The 20,476-nt window shown below is 38.4% G+C and overlaps 1 long non-coding RNA gene across 2 annotated transcripts in view; it reads right to left on the reverse strand.

Annotated features, from left to right (window-relative positions):
* The window catches only part of LOC108447221, a 158,772-nt gene that overhangs the window by 64,104 nt on the left and 74,192 nt on the right, over positions 1-20,476 (reverse strand). For both annotated transcript variants that reach the window (XR_001862657.1, XR_001862656.1), the window contains exons 4-5: positions 20,149-20,269; positions 3,390-3,469 (exon numbers count right to left, since the gene is read on the reverse strand). This is a non-coding gene — a long non-coding RNA (uncharacterized LOC108447221). The remainder of the gene's footprint in view (positions 1-3,389; positions 3,470-20,148; positions 20,270-20,476) is intronic.

The following is a 20,476-nucleotide window of genomic DNA, read 5'->3' on the forward strand; positions in this document are numbered from 1 at the left end:
CATAAACCTAGGTCATCAATTTTTTATATCGACTAGTATATTTTATGACTTCTTTCTTGTGAGTTCAAGTTGCCTGTATTTCCTATTGATAGAGAAGTGCTCATTTCCTGTTTAAAAAAACACATGTATTTACTCTTATTCATTTAACAACATTCTAAATGGCAGTAACAAAAAACAATAAACAGAAATAATCCACCTAATTAGTGCCTGTACACAAAGCCTTTACTCATTCTTTGTCTTTAAGCAAGACAGAAAACTAAGAGCATTTTATTTTTCTTTTTGCCATGTGCCAATGCTTGAAGCGAAAAAAAATAAGGAGATAAGTCTAAGGTATTCTAGCTCTTTTGACTCCCACTACTGTCAGGTGGGCTTAGGCAGGTGGTTCAGAGCTTCGCCTTACCAGCTGCAAGGATAAATCATGATCCAAGAGAGGGCCAACATTTAGATTTGTCATGTGGGAAGAGCTGCATCAGGTATCCCCTGACATACAGGCAAAAGAATTACAAATAAGCAAATGCATGAGCAAGTAAACCCCATGAACTATTGGGGAATGTGTCAGTCAATAGCAATGCAAGCTGTATTTCTATCTATTATACAAGAAAGGTAAAAGTATTCTAGTAGGTCACTTAGTTACTTCAACCAGATGGAATCCAAAATGTTCAGAAAATTAAAAATCCATTTATTCCTCCAAAGTTGCATTCCATCTGTTTTCAGACATTTATGGAATCTTTTTGCATACAGGATATGGCAACCACTGGTGCCTTGGAAATATTTCTCCTTCGTGCAGCTCACGGAAAGCCAGGCTGGATATAGACAGCACTGAAGAAAGCCCTTTAATTCAGGTGCTCTAGCTTATCTTCAAAATCTAGGAAACTATAGTTTTGTTTTAAACAAAGGGATCATAAAATACAGTGTATTATCTGCAAAAAGGCAACAGGAACATTTAATCTTAAAAAAAGGAACCAAAACAAAATCAAATCAGGCTATTCCTTGCTCTTTCCACCTTGAAAATTTTAACTTTCCTGCCAGTCTGTTTCTCATTTTCAGCTTGTGGAGACAATAAGAATGATTCAGATGCTATGAAGGAATGCAGCCTGGCATGTAGTGATCTCCACCCTGAAGATAAAAGTGACAAAATTACCGCAGGAGTTATGAGCTCTAGCCTTCATCAATCATTTTTCAAGAAATATTTTATTTCATTCAACTACACATTGTGCCTAGATCTAACTTGGGTATGGTCCCCTTCCTCCTCTCCTTGTTCTCAGCATCTTCAGCTTCACCAGATGGAAGGACATCATCTGGCATGCAGGCCAGGCCAAATTTTCTGTATATGACACAAACATCCACATTTCCTGTTTCCATAGGACCTTCTCTTTGCAGTCAGTGGCTCATACAATAGTTCACTATCAGCAAGCTTTATCGTGCCTGGTGCAGAGAGTGAAGCTCGTCCATAAGTACAGGGCTGTATGTCTATTGTCAGGCCATTATATTCTCATTTCTCTCCTGATTATCCACACCTCACATTAAATCACCCCCAACTTCTGTGTTGGAACCAACTGCTTGCCTTTGAGGTGAAAGACATTCAGCAGGTAACTCTGTCCCAGGACTGTTTCTTATAGGGCAAAACCACACCAGATTTTGTGACCTTAAGGAGTCCTCCCATGCTACACAACAGACCCTTGCACCATAAACACCCTTCATGACCAAGGCCCAGATTACTTCAGACTATGTGAACAGAGGCAGGAACATGTCTTAAATTATCTACATCTGCATTTTGTTCACCTCCCCAAATCATCACTGGCAGGGGACTGTCACATGGAAAGAAAAAGCACTCAAAAATCCCAAGGCAGCAGATCAAAGAGCAGAGAACTGGCTTTTAAGCTTAAGACTTCATTTTAAAAAAAATGCTGAAAAAGTAAATCACAAATGATGGATTATTTGTTTCAGTCTTTGCATTTGTTTTTAATGTCACGTCATGTCTCCACATTTTCTTCTACAACCCAAAGGAAGGGAAAAAAAAGTTAATATTCCTACTTAGTCTCATCCTGTCTAAAGCTGACACTTAAAAAAACTGCCAAAACAACCAAAACAACCACACAAATTCAGTGAGAGTATAGAAAGACTCTGACTAAAAGCTGGTATGAGTGACATCAAGCTCTGATATAACAAGCCTGTACTTTTCATCACTCCTGTTTTGGAATCCACCAGGTTTGGCTTTGGAGTTGAGGACCAAATGCTAAAAGACCATATTCAACGAGCAGCAGAAGGGGAGACTAGTTTTCCTCCTTTTTTTGACAAATATTCTCCTTCACTCACTGGGAAAGATGATGCTGAGCTAGTGTGCTGCCCAAGATGGACAAAACACAAGTGGCAAAACAGTAGAACTGGAGAAAACCTAACTAGTGCACAAAGGGCCTCGAGGAGCATCCTGAGAGTGCATCCACCCACAAGGCAGGCACACATCTCCCCAGCATGAGTTTCTATCCACTCATAAAAAAACCCCTGTCTCTCAAGAGTTCAAGCTTACCAAAGGTTTCTTTTGATTACACAGGGGGACTTGGACCCACACCCCCTTATCAGCTGAAGTGCCTGCCCTGCTTTTCTTTAGTTTCACCCATCCCCTGCTAAGTTTAGTAGAAAAGGCAACAGCTGTGGCCACTGACAGAGGAAGGTCGGCAGCTGCAAAACGGAGATGCCACATTTCAGTATATAATTTTCTTTCCACAGTGTCTCTCCCTAACTTTCCTCTTTAAGAGGCACTTAAAATCCATGTGTCTGACTCAATTACTGTTATTGTAGCTATGGAACAGAGTGTGATGCTGATGAGGGCCTACCTGTCTAGTTAACCCCTTTCTGGATGCTTTCTTTCTTTGATTCATCATTGCTTGTGACACATGTATTGTCTAAACTATGTTCAAGAACAAGACTCTAATACATTCAATGGAAGAAGGTGAAAAAATCAGAAAACGGTGTATGAGATGCAAGAATAAATTTACATGCTAACTTTAAATGTTCTGCTTCTGAGAAATATCTTTAAAAGAGAGCATGGTTTCACTGCAAATTAAGTATAACATTTGCAGTAAAATTAAGAATAAAATTTATTTTGCTTCCTTTGATTAGGAGAGTGCCGACATTGCAGAAATGCTTTGCCTTTATGAACCCATCTAGAGATTCTCTGTTCTTTCAGCATCCAGTACATTATCAAATCGTATCTGAAGCACTATGAATTCATGCCCCAGAGGGCAAGAACCCAAATTTAAAGTCATCATCATTCTGTGTATTTTTTGCTCAGTTGAAGGTTTTATGATACAGGCTGAATGTCTTTTCAGGACAATCCTAAAAATAAGCTAATGCAATGGGGACTGGATTTATTGGATATGTACACTCACCTTCAGTTGATGTTCTCCCTAGGTCAGTTCTCATGTGATTGGCAAGGGATCATGACAGCTTGTATCTTCCTATGAGAAACCTGTGTAGACAATGGTAATTAGAACTGCCACTCAGTCCTCCCTGACAACAGCTACTGCAGTGGCTCTGGGCCTCTGAACTAGCTACTGCCTCTGGAAAATCCTGTTTCCCAGTGTTTTCTCCTCCTTAGGCACATACCTAATTGCATGTAAACATTCTGTAATTTATTATGTGACACAAAAACATTGGTACCTTCAAGCTGAAAATACAGTGGTTGATAAATACTGAAAAACCACAATTCTAAAATGTCACTTACAATATTGTTCTCCAACTGCCTTCCCTGACTGGTTGGTGAGCTAAGGATACTTCTCAGGTAATGGAAAATCTGAAAAGGGTCTCAGTCTGTTTTTTAAGGAGACTAATTCTTAATTAAAATTATGAGTGTTGAAGCTTGTAAGTCAGCACAGTTTTGAAAAAAAATTCCTCGTTTCAGATTTAGAAATAGCAGTGCATTTTCCCTGTACTATTCTATCTCAATCAAAACAAGAATAAAAAGGCTCAATTATCTATAAGTATATTTTTACCCATAATCGATTTACTCACAAACTCTTAATAACTGCAACTAACAAAGAAAAGAAAATTTTAAAAAATACCAAAACAGCAATGCAACAGTTCACAGCTGCATTTGGAAGAGACTGTGCATAAGGGAAGATGTTTGGAAATATTTGCAAATTAAAATGAAGCGGAAAAATTTCTTTATATTAGGATATCTACAGAATGAAAGTTGGATCTGTTCTCAGCTTTGCTGAAATTTGGAGGTATGATTTCAGATACAGCTTCCTTGTCCGTGAAATGGGGCTGACAGTAGAGCTGTAGTTTCCATGCACAGTGCCCAGTTATTTAGATTTCGTCATATTAAATAGCATCTTTTTATCCTGCAGTAGGGAAAAAATATCCAGAGTGAGGCAGTAAGGAATTGTTGAGATTCAGAGTTGAAAAGGCAGTGAAATCTAATCTCCAGACCATAGAAATCAGTGGAAATTGACTTTAAAATACTGTTGATTTCAATGGTTTTGGGATCAAGGAGAACAAACTTACTGCACAAAGACAAGTCTGCTTTCCAGAGCAATGCTTCTTGATAGGAGCAGCCTGTCAGACAGCAGCAGACTGTACCTTTGGGGCAGACCCATGCTGAAGGCTCTACATAGCTCTAGGGTGTCCAGGAGCATCTGAGGGAAGGAGTTCTCCCTCTGTCTCCCACAGCTTCTCCAAGGCACCAAGAAGGATGTTCTGTCTTACTCCTATGGTTAAGCAGAAAGCATTTGGCACCAGACCAGGTGTGCAGATTCCCAGGGAGAAAGGAAATCAGGCTGTGTGGGAAGGGTTAGGCACAAGGACCTGCTTCTATTTCCTACCCATTCCCATTCCATTAGCATGCAGCCTGCCGCCTACAGGAATTCCCGTTGTGCAGAATCACATCCAGAGCACTGAGTTGGCCAGACTTTGAAGGCATTGCAACCACTGCAATGCTAAGTTTATTTTCCCAGTAACAATCCAGCCAAAGAAGAGCATGGCACAGTGTATTAAGCCTCTTGATTAAGTTTTATGCAACCACTCTTTAAAAAATAACCCAGAAATGGCAGTGCTGTATTTTTAGACAGATAATTACATGGGTACTCCCATATATGTACTTCAAAATTAATCCAGTAGTGTGGTCATGCAACAGGTCAGAAATGACTGAGTGAATACTGAGTGAATAGTACCATTTCCTTTTTAGACTTTGGTTGTAGCATGGTATTTGGGTAATACTTTGGCACAGTGCCCAGGGAAGTAAGAGTAGAGCTCTATCCCCATGCACAGACTCTTCCCCTTAAAGCACCTGCCCACCACTAACACAGCATAACTGTCATTTCTATCATTGTTAAAATATCTGTTCCCTACATTTAAAAGTCCCACTAAATTCAACACCAAACCCACAGAATCCTACTCCATTGACTGCCCACAGTTATCAGAGGATGCAAACCCAGTGTGTTGGTAGTGCCAAACTCATCCAAGATAATGCACCACCCTCTTCTCAGAGGTTGCATGGGAGAACAATGTTAGGATGTAAGCAACGAAGTATGCACAGGTAATCTGTAGAGAAATGCATTTTAGAAATGTAATAGAAAGCAATCTGCAATCCCAGGCAACACAGGTGGAAGATGAAATCTAAAGGAAATCACATTTTAAGCACTGAAGTACAGTTACAGGAGCCAAGTAATTAGAACTCTGCTCTTTTAGACAGCACGCTTTTTGACAGTATCATTGCTCTTAAAAGCTCACAGTGTCCATAGCATTTCAATTTTGAAACAAATAAACTGTTGTTTATTCCTCTCTGCCCCCACTCTTCACTACTGTGTACTAATCTCTATACCCATTTTCCACATCCTAGCAGAACAAGAACCTTCTAAGAAGATATTTTGGGTTATTAATGGCTGGATTTTTTTTTTTTTAATGTAACTGTTTAGTTATTAACAGATGCAAAGGAAATTCCCTTTTAGAGAAATTTGTGAACTGTTCCTTCTCAGAGTGGCTCCTGTCTGACACTCCTTCAGTGACTATTCTGTCCCAGCTCTAGCCTTTCCTGTTCCCTGTCAATGTAGTAAAAGGAACAAGAATAAGTGTGTACCCAGGAGGTACTAGTAGCCAATCCCTAATTGTATTTGAGCCATTTCAGTTCAGGTTTGAGTCTAGAAATCTCAGCAACTCTAAGTAGTACCTCATTTCCGCTGGTGCAGTTGAGAACATCAGCATCTCCTCTATCAGAAGAAGGTCAAAACCATTCTGAAGGTCTACAAGGCCTAAAGGACAATCCAGCTGGTACCCTGGGAATGTTCTTAGTTTACATAACATAGAAAGACAGCTAGAAAATTATTTTTGCTGAACCTGACTAAAAATATGTGTGCGACATCATTAATGGATTCTACTTCCTCTCACTGAAAGGCAATTTAATATATCATCCTTTGCCATAGTGCCACTAATTGCAATGGATTCTGAAAAAAAAATCCCGAATGTTTTTTTTTAGAAAAGTCACACATCCTGAAGGTACACTGCTGGCAAGCCCTCGAGTGTTTATATTACAAGCCAAGCAATTTAAATAATCCCCAAGTTCATTACGTTCAGCTAGACTCTCAAGAAAGGTCCTCTCTTCCATTGGTTTCCAAGAATAAACCAACATAGAGCATCTTGTTTTTCACAACTGATAGGTTTTGTGTGGCTAGGACTAAACTACAGTAGCAAGATTTTAACAACATAGTGGAAAAGACTATAAAACTTTCTGCCCCTTATTAACTACTGTGTGACTATTAGGTTTATGGGCAATGTTAACTTCGCAGTATAGGAATAAAAACATTGTAAATGGTCTCCAAAATGTTGGAAGCAATTTTCCCCAAGAGAGGAAGGCGGCCCTTCCAATCCCAGTAAGGTATGGAAAGGGTCATGTGGCACACATGTAAAACTAGATTAGACTCTCTGTTGCTAAGTAATTAAACATAATTGTAAACCTGGGCAAGTGCTGAATTTAAAACTGAGCTCAAAAACCTCTATTGAAAATCCATGGAAAATGAAAACTGCCTCTTTAAAAGAAATCAGCTTGCAGCTTCCCAGAATGGAGCCCCTGGGCAAGTGGTTCAAAATATGATTTTTATAAACAAATCTGACATAGCAAACTTAATGCAAAACCCTATGCATATAACATCACTTATGTGTGCAACTCATTTAAATTATAGCTGTAGAGAGAAGGAAATAAAACTGGCATATTAACCTTTGGCACAACAGTACTCACATACTAGCAATGTTCAGCAGCAGATGATATTATTGTGACTCCCACTAGTATTGTCATAGTGAAGGGTCTGTCAGAATTCATGTTTGAAACCTCCACAGTCAGAGTTTATTAATTCAGCCATGAGCATCCTTTCCAGACCTATGCTGGCATGTACAGTTTTAAGAGCAGATTTTTTTTTACTTCAACTTCCTTTTTTCCATCACTGTTGTATTTTAAGTCATTGAAAGCAAAAATAAAACAAAATTGAACAAAACTTCATGAAATACATCTCCTCAGCATCATCGCATTTTAAAAGACTGAACACAAAACTAAAATATGTCAGAAATTAATGAAATATAACATTCCACAGCTTCCTGCCACAAACTCCTTGGATGCCTTGCTTCCCAAATGTTCTTCTAGAGAATGGTGCTAATTCTTCCTCAAGAGAGAACCCTTTCCAGCAATTTGAAAGGGCAAGCTAAATGCATAAGAAAGATAGACTTAAAAATCAAATTATAAATAAAAACATTTTCAGATTTTTTTTGTTGAATTCTCCACATCATTGAATACATTTCTATACAACTAACAAAAGCATCACGCAAAAAGAGCCTTCCTTGTTAAATAATGTCTTAAAAATGCGTTATTTTGAGTAGCTTTGGCAACAATACTCAGGCCTTGATATAAGTTACTGGCCTGTCTATATGCTCTAAAACATTTTGGTCATAAGTTCCAGACATAGGACTTACTCAACAGCCTTCACAATGAAAGTGAAGCAAGTGCAGAGCTTCTGCCTAGCTGGAGACTACAATGGTTGAAATAATCATCTGGTTATTAGCAATACTACTAAATTTGAGAAAAGTTACTTTGTCAACATATCAGAGGGCTATAGCAAGACACTTTTATATTCTGTTTATTTAAATGACATCTAGATAGACTGTTTTGAGCAATTCTCACCTTCTTATTTGGTGGAAGAATCCCGAGAGCCATGTCTATTTCCCTGACTCCCTCCTACCAGCAGTCCCATGAGTCAAGCTGTGACATGGGCAGGGCCGAGCAAAGGAATACGTGATGTTGTTTTAGTATTGCAGGATTAAGAATGTGATGAATTCTTATCTTCTTTGATAAATTCTTATCTTTGATAAAACTGGGATAAATCAGGACTGCAGGAGCTGCTCTCCAAGCTGTACTTTGCACAAGACCAAAGACCAATGCATGTGAAGCAGAAGGAAAAAAAAAAGACAGATTCCAAATACCAAAAATAAACTGCGAAGAAACTTAATCCTCAAAAGGTCAGAGGTACATCTGAAAGGCCCTGGCCATGCCTTTGTATCAGAATGTTACAACATTAGCCCTAATGACTTAATAGTTTTGCCCTTGAATTGTGTCAACAGGAACCTATCTTATTACATGGTAAATTAGTTGCTTCCAGCCTACTCCAGACTCACAAGTGATGGGAAGACAGAGGTTCTTCTAGCAAAGTTAGAAAGGCAATCTCATACCTAAACAGCGTTGCTGAGCAGTATTTAGTACCATTTTAATTTGTGTACATGTGTTTGAGTAAAAGAAGGCTGGATACAGCATGGGGAAGAAGTCCCTACATTTAGAATTCAGGAGCCAAAATTAAAAGGAAGGCATCTCTTTTGAGTACTGTTGTGCCATGTCATCAAAGGTCATCGTCTGCTACAGATATCAGGGGATAATGAGATAGGGTCAGGCGTAATGATGGCAGGCTCTAGGTAACAGAGGATGCTTTCTTTTGCTACTTCCCTTCTTTCAGAGAAGTTTGCATCCTTTACAGCCTTTCTTCACATCCACAGAAAAACAACTTCCAAAGCTGGCACAGCAAAAGCCACCAGGTGCCCAAGATGCATCAGCACCTAACTATTCAGAGTCTCTCCCTGCATAAAACAAGAACAAATAGTAGTTTCTAAGACTTATAGTTACCAGGCAATTGTCTCATTCTATTAAAAATGGAAAATTCTATCTTTTTTGACTTATCTGGATGTCTTTGCTTCACATCTGTCCTAAAAACCTGTCTCCTGTCAGCTAGACAAAGGGTTACTTTTCACAATAAATGCACAAGAAAGGAGACACATGCTTATACCATTCTGTAAGTCTTCTTTGAGGGGTTTTACAGGCAAGTAAGATGCAGCTCCAGACACTAGACTTTTAAATCATTTAAAGCTGAAGTAAGTTGATCCTAGGCATGGTTTATAATCATGTTTTTACTTTCCAGCTCTGACAATTACAAATTGTTTGTATTAGCTACACAAGTGTTCCTATCCAGCAGTATTGTCAAAGCCCATCCATCCCAGTCTCAAACCAGCACACCAATCCTTTGCTTTGCCAGCCTCCATTCATAACCTTCATCTAACATCTAACTGTTACCAACCAAGCAGGGAAGGGCAGGAGAGATCTACAGCCTGTGAAGAAAAACCCCTCATCTGCAATATGTGGTAGCTGCAGTTCTCCCATGTTTCGATGTGGTTTTCAGACCATCTCAGCTTGACAGGAGGAAGCCTAGCATCCTCTAAGCATGTTGCACTTGTAACCTTTGAAGATGTTCAAAAGAAAAGAAAAGAAAAAAGAAAAGAAAAGAAAAGAAAAGAGAAAAGAAAAGAAAAGAAAAGAGAAAAGAAAAGAAAAGAAAAGAAAAGAAAAGAAAAGAAAAGAAAAGAAAAGAAAAGAAAAGAAAAGAAAAGAAAAGAAAAAAGAAAAGAAATAAATGAAAGGTCTTAACCATTTTGCGTGAAGTTGCATGAAAGTCTTGGGGCCTAACTTCACTGGAACTGTTTTAAGTGCTCCTCTACTACAGCAGCGGTGTGTCATATGAAAGGCTTTGTTTGGCATCTATCCACAGTTATAAATAAAAAACATATTTATCTTTGGTCATGCGTATAATTTAAAACTCGGACAGAAGAAACCTTTTTTCTCCTTTTAAATCTGTAGCAAGCCCTAGATAAATTCTTATAAATTATTTCTCTTAAAAGGAGGAAAAGAAAAAACAATAACAAAATAGCTTGGCTATTGGGAAATCTGGAAAACAGATTATTTCTTTGGATGGAACAACGTGTGTGTGTATCATCATGACTTTAAACAGTTCCATGGTTCCCTATGGAAATACTTAATTGAAGCTAATAAGATGTGGAGTTATCAGTGGTTTTCCATGATAGATTTCATATGGTCTCTCCAAGATATTTTACCTCCTTTAAAATGTACTGACCTAAGATTGTTTTAACTGGTGATCTGAGCAACCACCACTACTAACACTAATTTTGAGTGAAACCCTGCTTGCAGAGGGGCAGGAGTTTGGGCATACCCATTACAACTCCAACATCTACACACCAAAGTCACTTCAACTTCTAATTTGTAGCATATATGACAATATGCCATTGAAATCTTCAAATGAAAGACTTACTTGCCTCTTAACAATTGCAGCATGGGTCAGAAGTCCTTTCTTTCAGCATCACAAGATTAAGAAATTTAATAGTTATCAGCAGACTACAGATACCAACACAGATCTTCCCTCAATTCCAGTGTTTCACTAGGTGATCCTACAAGCTCATCCCCCTGACACTACAGAGGATCGGGCCCACCTTCTTCCATTAAGCAGATTAGTTGATCATGAGTACATGACATACAATTTTTGACTAGTTAAAATCTTGTCCCTTTCTTACATCTCAGTTCAGAAAAGCAAATCCCTACTGGATCTGAGATGGAGTTATGGTGTCCATACAGAGGATTACATTTTCAACCAAAAGCATATATTTACAGATCCTAATGGAGAGCCAGTAAAACCTTCTTTAAGTGCAGAAACTGGTTATTTGGCACCTGCAAAGTGCAGTTGCTTTATAAGAATCAAAATAAATTTGGCTTGAGCCAATGTATCTGTGCCACTATACATGATTAAGCCATTCTGAGACTTATGGAAGAAAAAAAGTTTTTCCTATATTCATAGCAGCTGAGTTTATAAAGGACTTTGAGTAGAGATAACTTGCGTAAGTTTGGCAATCATTTCACATCTTCATTTTAGGTAATAAACTAAACTGTTTTCCTAAAATTGGTCAAGATCAAGTGGCTTATCATTGTTTTCCTTCAGGATGAGAAATTTATGGACTTTCCTGGCATAACCACCTTTTGCCTTCAGCAATTTTTTTTCCTGAAAACATACTCCCTGTGCTGCAAATGCATGCACTGCATATGTTTCTTCTTAACGTTAGTATTCCTTTTGGATATACTATTTCCACTGATAAAGTCAAGTACATGTCTGTGGGCTGTAGGGTCAAGTTCAGTGTACCTCCTATCAGTAATTATGTCAGTCAGCAGCAAGCACAGTGCATTCATTAACCTATAACCAACCTTGGTATTTAACTTACACTGACCAATATTACATCCAGATTAAAGAAACTGCATGCAAATACCATGACACAGGAAATGCAAGGATACAATAAATGGCATGGGATAACACTGTATTTGAACACAGTTGAAGTCAACATAGATTGAATTTTAATATGAAGCAACTACTTTGCAGCTGCTTGCCAACACTCAGGATTAGTACAATATTCTCTAGATGGTGAAGAAGATGAGCAGGAACTCTGCACTTTTTTTCCATCCAGCAAAGAGTAAAAGTTGTCTCCTGAAAGCAATTCCCATCTTAGGCATCCAAACAGTGTGACACCTCTTGACTTCAAATGGACTATACAGGGAAGCAAGAACAACTGAGCTCCTAAGCCAGGTGTCTTGTGTTGCTAGCAAGAAAAAAATCCAGGCTGATTTTTTTTGCATATTTCTGTTAGCATTTTTCCTGTAAGACATCCTGTAAGTTTATGTGTGTTCCTAAAATGCAAAAGTGCCTCAGATTTACAAGGTTAGCAATGCACACTGCTGTAAGCAGCACACAAACTCAGATGCTGTGGGATCCTTACCAGTGCAAGTTTTCATCCATCTCAGCATATGGATGAAGTGAGCAGAGGAGAAGCAAGCCTGATTGTAATTACATTAAGCACTTTGGCAATAAGGAAAAGTTTGTACTTGTACACAGATGGCTTTATGTTACAATGCTATAAATGTGCCAAGTTTCATGGCTTCACCACATGATGCAAAGAAGGGGTTTGATCCAAAGTCTGTGCAAACCTGCTGAAAAGCTCTCTCTTTTTCAGGGTATTGCTATCAGGTTTACGGTAAGTCCACAGAACACACCTGCATAAGGAAACAGGAACAAACCTGTATAAGGAAATAGCCTTTTGTACTAAAATGCAATTATTATTTTACCATTTTAATACAGTTTGCCTGTTTTAGCTCAATTCTTCATGCTTTGGTGACTGTTTTCTTTAAAGGATAAACAGTAAAGTCTGATTCAGGTTGATTAAAATGACTTTGGCTGCCCACTAACACTCATCTATGCTGGAAACTAAAACTTTGCAGAACTCATAGAAAGTACCTAAGGGAAAAAAATATTACATTCTTATTCTATGAGTCCTGGTGTTTCTGATTCAAGTCCTCTTCTCCATGACCTTCCTAACTCTACCACTTCATGAAGGTAAGAGATTTTAAAACTTACTTTAAAAGTCCTTAATTTAGAAAAAAAACCAAAAATGCTCTCAACTCGTTCCTCAGTGTCTCATCATAACTTATTTTAGGGTAATAACTCTTCACCCTGACAGCTGTCTGATGATGCATTACTTTAATACATCATAATGACAATACTTGTAATATATGATGAATATATTTTCTGAAAGGGTATCACATATACATTCCATCTACCCAGCACAGAAGAAGGTTTGGGAAAAGGGGGAGAAGGGGAGATAAAAGATGGCCTTTACCCAGAAGGCAAAATCTCACAACAAAATGTGGAAATAAATTGATTGCCCTTGTTAAAATAGAAAGAGAATAAGAAAAAAAAAATGCTGTCCCGCACAAGCAACTTCTATCAGTAAGATTACTGTTTGTTCCTCGAATACTGGTATTCAGGCTGCATTATAAAAGGGAAATCTTTTAATGTACTTGTCTCAGTCATGCTAATACAGGTGTACCAGACACTAGGAAATAATCATGATGACTTTGATAGGGTTGGAAGATTGCAATAATGAAAGGTGCAATCTTAAAAAGGGCAACCAAGGTGCTCTGCAAACAGAAATAACTGGAAGCCTTGGTGAATAATCTGGTGAGTGTTGTGGACACTGCTAAGAGTCACCTATGACTGACACAAACCAAAATCCTGAGCACGGACAAGGTGATGACAGGGGTTTTCAGTAGGAAATAGTTAATTTTTGATATGGGTATCTAGCCTTCCACAACATCATTTTATATTAGAACCAGATCATGGGCTGGTGTTTGCTATGCTGGGGTCTGACCAAACAGAACAAAGACAATGCTGGCCTCAACCAATTTAAACTCAATCTCAAAAGCTTAGAATGTAAAATCAGCCCATCTTAGCAGAGCCTGTTGCCTGGGCAGAAGGTAGAAGTAACTTTGCTCCAAAGGCACACCTTGCACATGTGACTGTGTGGGTTGAACAGTATGAGATTTGACAATAACAGGTTTATAGTGGCCCTCCAGGTGCTCTTGGGTTGCACACAAGTAACTGACAACAACTTCAGTGCCCCTGTTTGTGGCACAAAGATAACAAGAATGGTCAGAAATTACCTCAAGTCTACCAACAACCTTCTTTTTTTTGGAGATATAGTCTTTCCATCCATTACCAGATTACTGAAATCTTAGTATTCAGTTTAGGTGCAGAGAAAAAACCAAAACAAACAAAAGAATGAGCTTCTGACTTTTTAGGAGTTCTGATACTGATTCAAAGTGAAAAACTTGACTTTTCCAAAACACCCACAGGTTATCACTGTGCCAGTGAAATGGAGTCTGATGATAAATGTTCTGGTCTGACAAATACTGACTTGTATCTCTGCACAGGACTAAAGTATTTTTTGTTTCTGTTTGGTCTTGCTAAAGATGCAGTGGAGAGGTAGATCTGATGCCTGAAACAACTCAGAGGCCTGAGATACTCTTTTTCAGTTGAAGAATTAGAAAACAAAATTCCTGAGACATTTAATGGAAGAAAAAGATGTTGTGATTAAGACACACAGAAAAGGATTAAAATATTACTAAGAGTGAAATACTAAAAATAAAGAAATATCCGATCATATAATTTAGTGTGAAATCATCCAAACTGACAAGCAAATTGTGTTTGAACATAGTGGCACTAATTTCAACTCCAGTGTACAGTTCTGCATAAAGACAGGCCTTGGACACTGCTGGTTTGACTTTGCCAGAAACATTTGAGAGAAGGGCGCCAAATTCCTGATAAGGACTGGCAGGTCTCACTCTGTCTCAGAAATGCTAAAGATGGAAACATCAAGAGTGCAAGCAAAATGACGGGAGTGTCAATGTTACTCTGTTGAACACGTGAAAACAAGCAATGATACCCAATGCAAGGCAGTGCAACAATCACATTCTCTGAATGTGATTGGAGTATTTCTGCAAGGTGCTTATTGACCTCTGAATCTTCAATCTGCAGAAGAGACATGAGCAATAATGAATATTGGAAGCCACTGTGTGATAGCCAGGGGTGTCTTGCTAGCAAGCCTATCTCCCAAGGGACGATTACAGGCAAAAATAAAAAGGTTTTAATGGAAATCAGCTGATAGAATCAACCCTACTAAATCCACTGTCACTTTTCTATGACCACTTGCAAGAGCCTATTGTAATGTTATTTTGCATTGCAAGCATTTGTCCTTCAGTTGTTGAAGGGAAACAAGCAGCTCATTTTGTAGATGAGCCATCCTTTCGGATACTGCTATTCTGAGTCAAGCAAACTAAATTACTAAATCCCATCAATGTTAGATGTCTTGGGCATGCCAGATGTCCTCTCAATTACAGGGGGAAAAAAAAAAAAGTGAAAATTGAGAAGTGTCACTACTGTATTGCCTTTCATGCAGGAACACAGTCAGTTTCAGGTTGATCTTTAAACACAGTGGTATGGGTTTAAAAGAAATGATTAAACATCTAAAACAAAGCGTCTTTATTAATAAGGCCAGCTGATTCATATTAATTTATTAAAATGTTCCTTGAGATGTTTTCTTCTATATTAGGTGTGAAGCACATATAGAGAGTCCCGTTAACTGCCATTCAATCCACAGATCCACATTACTGTAAAAAATTGCTCAGCTAAAGTTCACACAAAACAAAAGTGAAATTACCCCAAAGGAATCTCTGTGTTTCAAGACAATTTTCTTGCTGAGTTTCAAATATTAAAAGTCTCCCAGTTGTTAAATAAAGAGTGATGAGAAAATGCATGCAATTTTAATTTCCACTGGGATTATGCCTGGTGTGAGACAATCATGTTGTTAGATATTTTTCTAAAGAGTAAAATAACGTTATAGCATCTGTGAAGGATGTTATGAAGAACATGGTTCTGAAATAAAAAACATTTTTATCCCAGATTAGCTACTTGTTATGCTTTTTGATGAAATTGCTTGAATTAGAATTTATGCAAAGCTTTATTATCTAAGACACTTCAGCTCAACTTGGTTTAACTGATGTATCTATTAGCATATCTATCTTGTAGTTAATGAAGGCTTGATATATCAACTAAGGAGAATCCAGGCAAGTACAATGGGTATATATAAAAAATGACATAATGTTCACTTGTTTCCCCCTCCTCCAACAACGCCAAAGCAACAGCATATTTTAAAATCAAAACTGGTGTTCACAATGCTCCCTGCAAAGCCAGAGGTTAGCAGAATGGCTGGGCATTCACAACACCTGAACACCTGCGATTGTTCTTTCCTTGGTGTCTGGTGGAATTTCAGGTGCTCTTAAAAGATCTTTGTAGGAAGACAAAAAAATGAGGAATGACAAAGAGGAAGGTTTTTTTTAAAAAAAAACCAAATTAGAGTCTTAAATATAACTAGTTCATAATCCCTAGTTCATAATCCCTAGCTCATAATCAGGCTCTGATAAACAGAAATACCAGGAATGAAGTATCACATTATAATGGTAAGAAGGAATTTGCTTTGGAGATTTGGCTCTGGTTGAGGAAAAACTCAAAGGGGTTTACTATACAACTCCATTGTGAGAAAATTAAAAATATCACCCATGACTAGGAAAGCATCCTGCTAGAAAAGTAAACATCACCTTGTCTGATTTAGTTTATTGTTTTGTTTCTCAGATCTGCAAATGTTTTCTAAAATATTTCAGCCTGGAGGAAGGAAATAACACTAATGAAAATACTACCTAAAAAATGTGTCAGTTTTGTAATTGTGAATAAATACACAAATATTGACAAAACCGACATCAAATACTAACAATAATGTATGTTCCAGCTCTTGCACTTTTTTAAATGTTTAAATAAAAAGACAGGGGACCTGCCTTCTTGAAATTCTTTCAGGAACATACAAAGTCCTTTTCTCCTTTTCTATTAGTAATGTCATTGAGTTATATAAATTAGGACAAGGCTGAAACAGGAGGAATACTTGTTTTCATTTCACTCCACTTTCAGATAATTTTCAAAAAGGAAGCTGGTCTCTACTAAATCCAGCCACAGTTTAGATGAAACTAAACTCTTTCCAATCCACTTATGTTTGTTTGTTCTGATGCAGGTGTTTTTTCCAAGTGAGATGCTCTAGAGGAATTTTGTAGGCCAGAGGGCAGCTGGTGTGCTTTGTGTCGTCTCCTCTTAAACTGCAAACTTTTTCATGGAATGGGCAAAATCTAGGCAAGCAAATGTGGATCTTGGCCTAGTGCTTGTCTGAGCATAAGGAGTAGGTAATGGTAGGAATTTTACCATATATTCCTTGACAGGCAGCTGCATAGCTGTGAGAATGACAAGGAGTTTATGTATCCTGGAGATACAGGGAAAAACAAAGGGAAATAGGAAGAAGGGGGGAGAAAATTAAGTGGCAAAATCAGCAGTTCCTATAGTGGAACTACACTGCTGGTTCATTTTTTTTTGGACAGGATTTAGAAAGAAAAATAATAGGCACATTTTTCCAGATTTATTATGTTTGGAAATAGTATATTTAGGCAGAATAGACAGTGGGTGATATGAGTGAAAATCTAATGACAATACTAATTAAGGGGAATTTCAAGGCCAACCAAAAGTGAAGCTGACAAACTCTGTCCACTGCACTGTTGACAAAGTGGTGCCCCTTTCATTTCTGGACATTTCCAAAGATAAACTGAGACAAAACAGTGTAAGTGAAGACAAAACAATGCCAAAATCAGGATCTGGGCAACAGCTCCAGCAAAAGTTGTTCTGAAGCTAAGACAGTAAGTAGCAAATCCAAAAGCAGCAATATGGGCTCTAGGAGGCACTACAACTTCCTCCTCTCTTCAGGGCTCTAATCAGAGCCAGCTATGGGGTTTTAGTCCTCTTGAAGACTGGCATGAAAGATCTTTATATTTACATTTATGTTCACGCCCAGCCAGCAACGAATAGATTTCTCAGGAACCTACATGATTCATGCCCATGAGATAGAGAGCACATCAAGCCATCCCTAGTCTGTAACCTTGGGAGTCTCCATGTGGGTTTCTGCAGGGCTGGCCTGTTGTGTGGTGGCCCTATCCTCTAAGGTTTCTCCAAAAGAAATGCCAGCCCTTGACAGCTTTCATAAGTGATACAGGAATTTATCTAGGGCTGCCAGAAAGCCTGTATCTGTTGGAATAACAGAGCTCAGACCTGTGTGGGGTCATTACCACACACCAGGGAACCCATTTTCCCACAAAGCTGCGACAGCCTGGGCTATGGCTGGCTAAACAAGTAGCAAAGGAGATCTGAATCTGGCTCATTTTTCCTAAATGGCCAACAAGAGGTTTTCAAAGCTGCAGGGTCAGAAGGTTTCTCTCTTCTCTGTGCTTCAGAAACTCAATGCCACTTGAAGGGGTTCTTGTATTAACTTTACTCTATCGGAAGCCCCCAAACCAACATTCTTAAAAAATGTATAAAATGGTTTTGCACATGCAAGGTCATCAGCAGGTTACTTAAAAGAATTAAGATAAGATCATTGGGAACAGAACAGTTCACGGTTTATTTTACCATACCCAGCTGTCAAAAAGTTAAGCCATAGAAACAAAAGTTGAAATTAGAGATAGAAAGCACATTTAAGTGTGTTTGATGACTTCTGTGTAATAAGGGGGGTTTCAGAGCTCATGCTGGTGTAAACAAGAAGGAAAGAAAAGCCAACCCCTGAAATGGGCAATAGGGCTAAGGAAAAGTCAGATCCATTCCTCTTCAATCCATAGACTATTTATGTAAACAATGGGTATATTTAAACTCGTCTGAAACAGAGAATGGGTGATTAATACTTTGCTCCTGTCCTACCTAATGAGTTTGTAAGCTCTCTCATTAATTGTTTGTCCCAGTTATAGTATAGCTGAGACCAGGTCTCCTTTGGGGCTCCACTACTTTGTGATGCAATTAATGCACATAACCGTATGCTATTTATAGTTCTCGAACCCTAACGTGTCATGTGTGCTAGGATGAGGGTGTTTTGGGACCAGCAGTGTCTCCCTGGCAGCAGGCCTCTGTCTTTGCATCTTTGCATGTACCTGCTCTTCTGTGTTATAACCCCTCTAATCTCCTGGGTGCTGGAGCTGATGACATGCAAGAGCGTCCTTTTATAGGAGGCCAGAGTAAAACAGGGATGACCAAGTAACTACTCACATATATCCAGTGGCCCAACTAGCCCTTACTTTACTTACAAAAGAAGGTTAAGTGGAAAGAATGGTAAAACTCCCACTGATATCAGCTGGGCCAGCATTTCTCATTCTAATGTAAGTGACATTATTTGTCAGTGCATGGAGGTTTTTGCTCAGTCTTTGTGTCTTACCTCACCTTTTCCAAGTAATTTCTGTATCTCCACTGAAGAGATTTCCAACCACCACTGTCTCAGTCATCAGATAAATTGCTTTTTTGTCCCAGAAGGATTTAATTCTGTGTGTTTACTTCTTTAATTTGTGTATCCCCACAAACTAACATCTTCTTTGCATTTAGTAGGCAGTAGAGTGGCATGCAAAATCAAAGCCCTATTCTGCTTGAAACTGCAAGATGGAACGCAAGAAAACTCTTAACTTCAGGGAGTATTGTAGAGAGAAAATAGGAAGTGGAACAACTTTAAAAAATGCACACTTTTCTAATGCACTAAAGCCTTTGCTGCTTTTGCCAAAACTTCACTTTTAAGAAAAAACAGCTGTGGATTTGATTTCTATGTTTCTCAGCCGTTAGTCAATAGAGGATTCAATTTTAAAGCACAAGACCTATAACATACAGAGTGAATCATTTCTTGTCTGCATATAAGAGAACACAGATAGATAACATGCTTAGTGAAAGCTTTATCACCAAGGAAACACATTTATAAGCATTGAATCTAGCACCTTAACATTTACAACTCACTTTAAAAAAATGCCAGCTGTAAATAAGTCTATACTCATAACTCGAATTATGTGGTTTCTATCACTCACGCCTATTTTAAGAATTACTCATCGCCTTAGAGTGGCAACGGGCAAAGCCAATTTGTGAAAGTTCAGAGTTTCTGGAGATTTGGACTCTGACCTACCACAAGTTAATTGTTGCAGTGAGATAATAATTTTTTGGTAATTATGTCCAACCAATCCATAAGTAACCCCTCACAGAATAGGTTTTATCTGGTGCCACTTGCTATTTCCTAAAGGTCACGGAGTCTCTTTTTCTCACCTCTAACAGCTCACCTTTCCTGCGTGTACTATGGGGAAGCATAATTCCAGTAGATTGGAAATTCAGTCAGCAAATGAGGCATCGACATAAATATTCATGGGGGAAAAAAACTTTTGAAAAAATGTTAAGAAAAGAGGGTAGGTAAATCATGGCATCCTCAGGAGACCACTAAGATATGCACTGTCAATTTACATAGATTTGCTTAAAATTTTGTGTGTAATTTAAGAAATGTTTTCATACTTACTGAATTATCACCTTCTTGCTGGAATTAGGGCATCTCTTGAGCACTGGACACTTGATCCGGAGTATGGAGCAGTTGCCCATACGCCATGTGGCACCCATTTGTCATATCCTGGATTTACAGTCTGGCAATTAGCAAGGGAAATTATTCTGGATTGTTTAGGGAAATGTTTCTACCCCAGTCAATACACAACAGTTGTCCAGTTTTTTACAAAGCGAATTTGTCTTCTTATCTAGGATTCTTTCCCCACTTTTCAAACCCTTGAAACCCAAACCAAGAACTTGATATAAAAGCAAGCCATGGGAGAAGCACATGAACTCACAGGGTCTAT

Source organism: Corvus brachyrhynchos, unplaced genomic scaffold (assembly GCF_000691975.1).
Source record: "Corvus brachyrhynchos isolate BGI_N302 unplaced genomic scaffold, ASM69197v1 scaffold416, whole genome shotgun sequence".
In the NCBI taxonomy this organism is placed as follows: Eukaryota; Metazoa; Chordata; class Aves; order Passeriformes; family Corvidae; genus Corvus; species Corvus brachyrhynchos.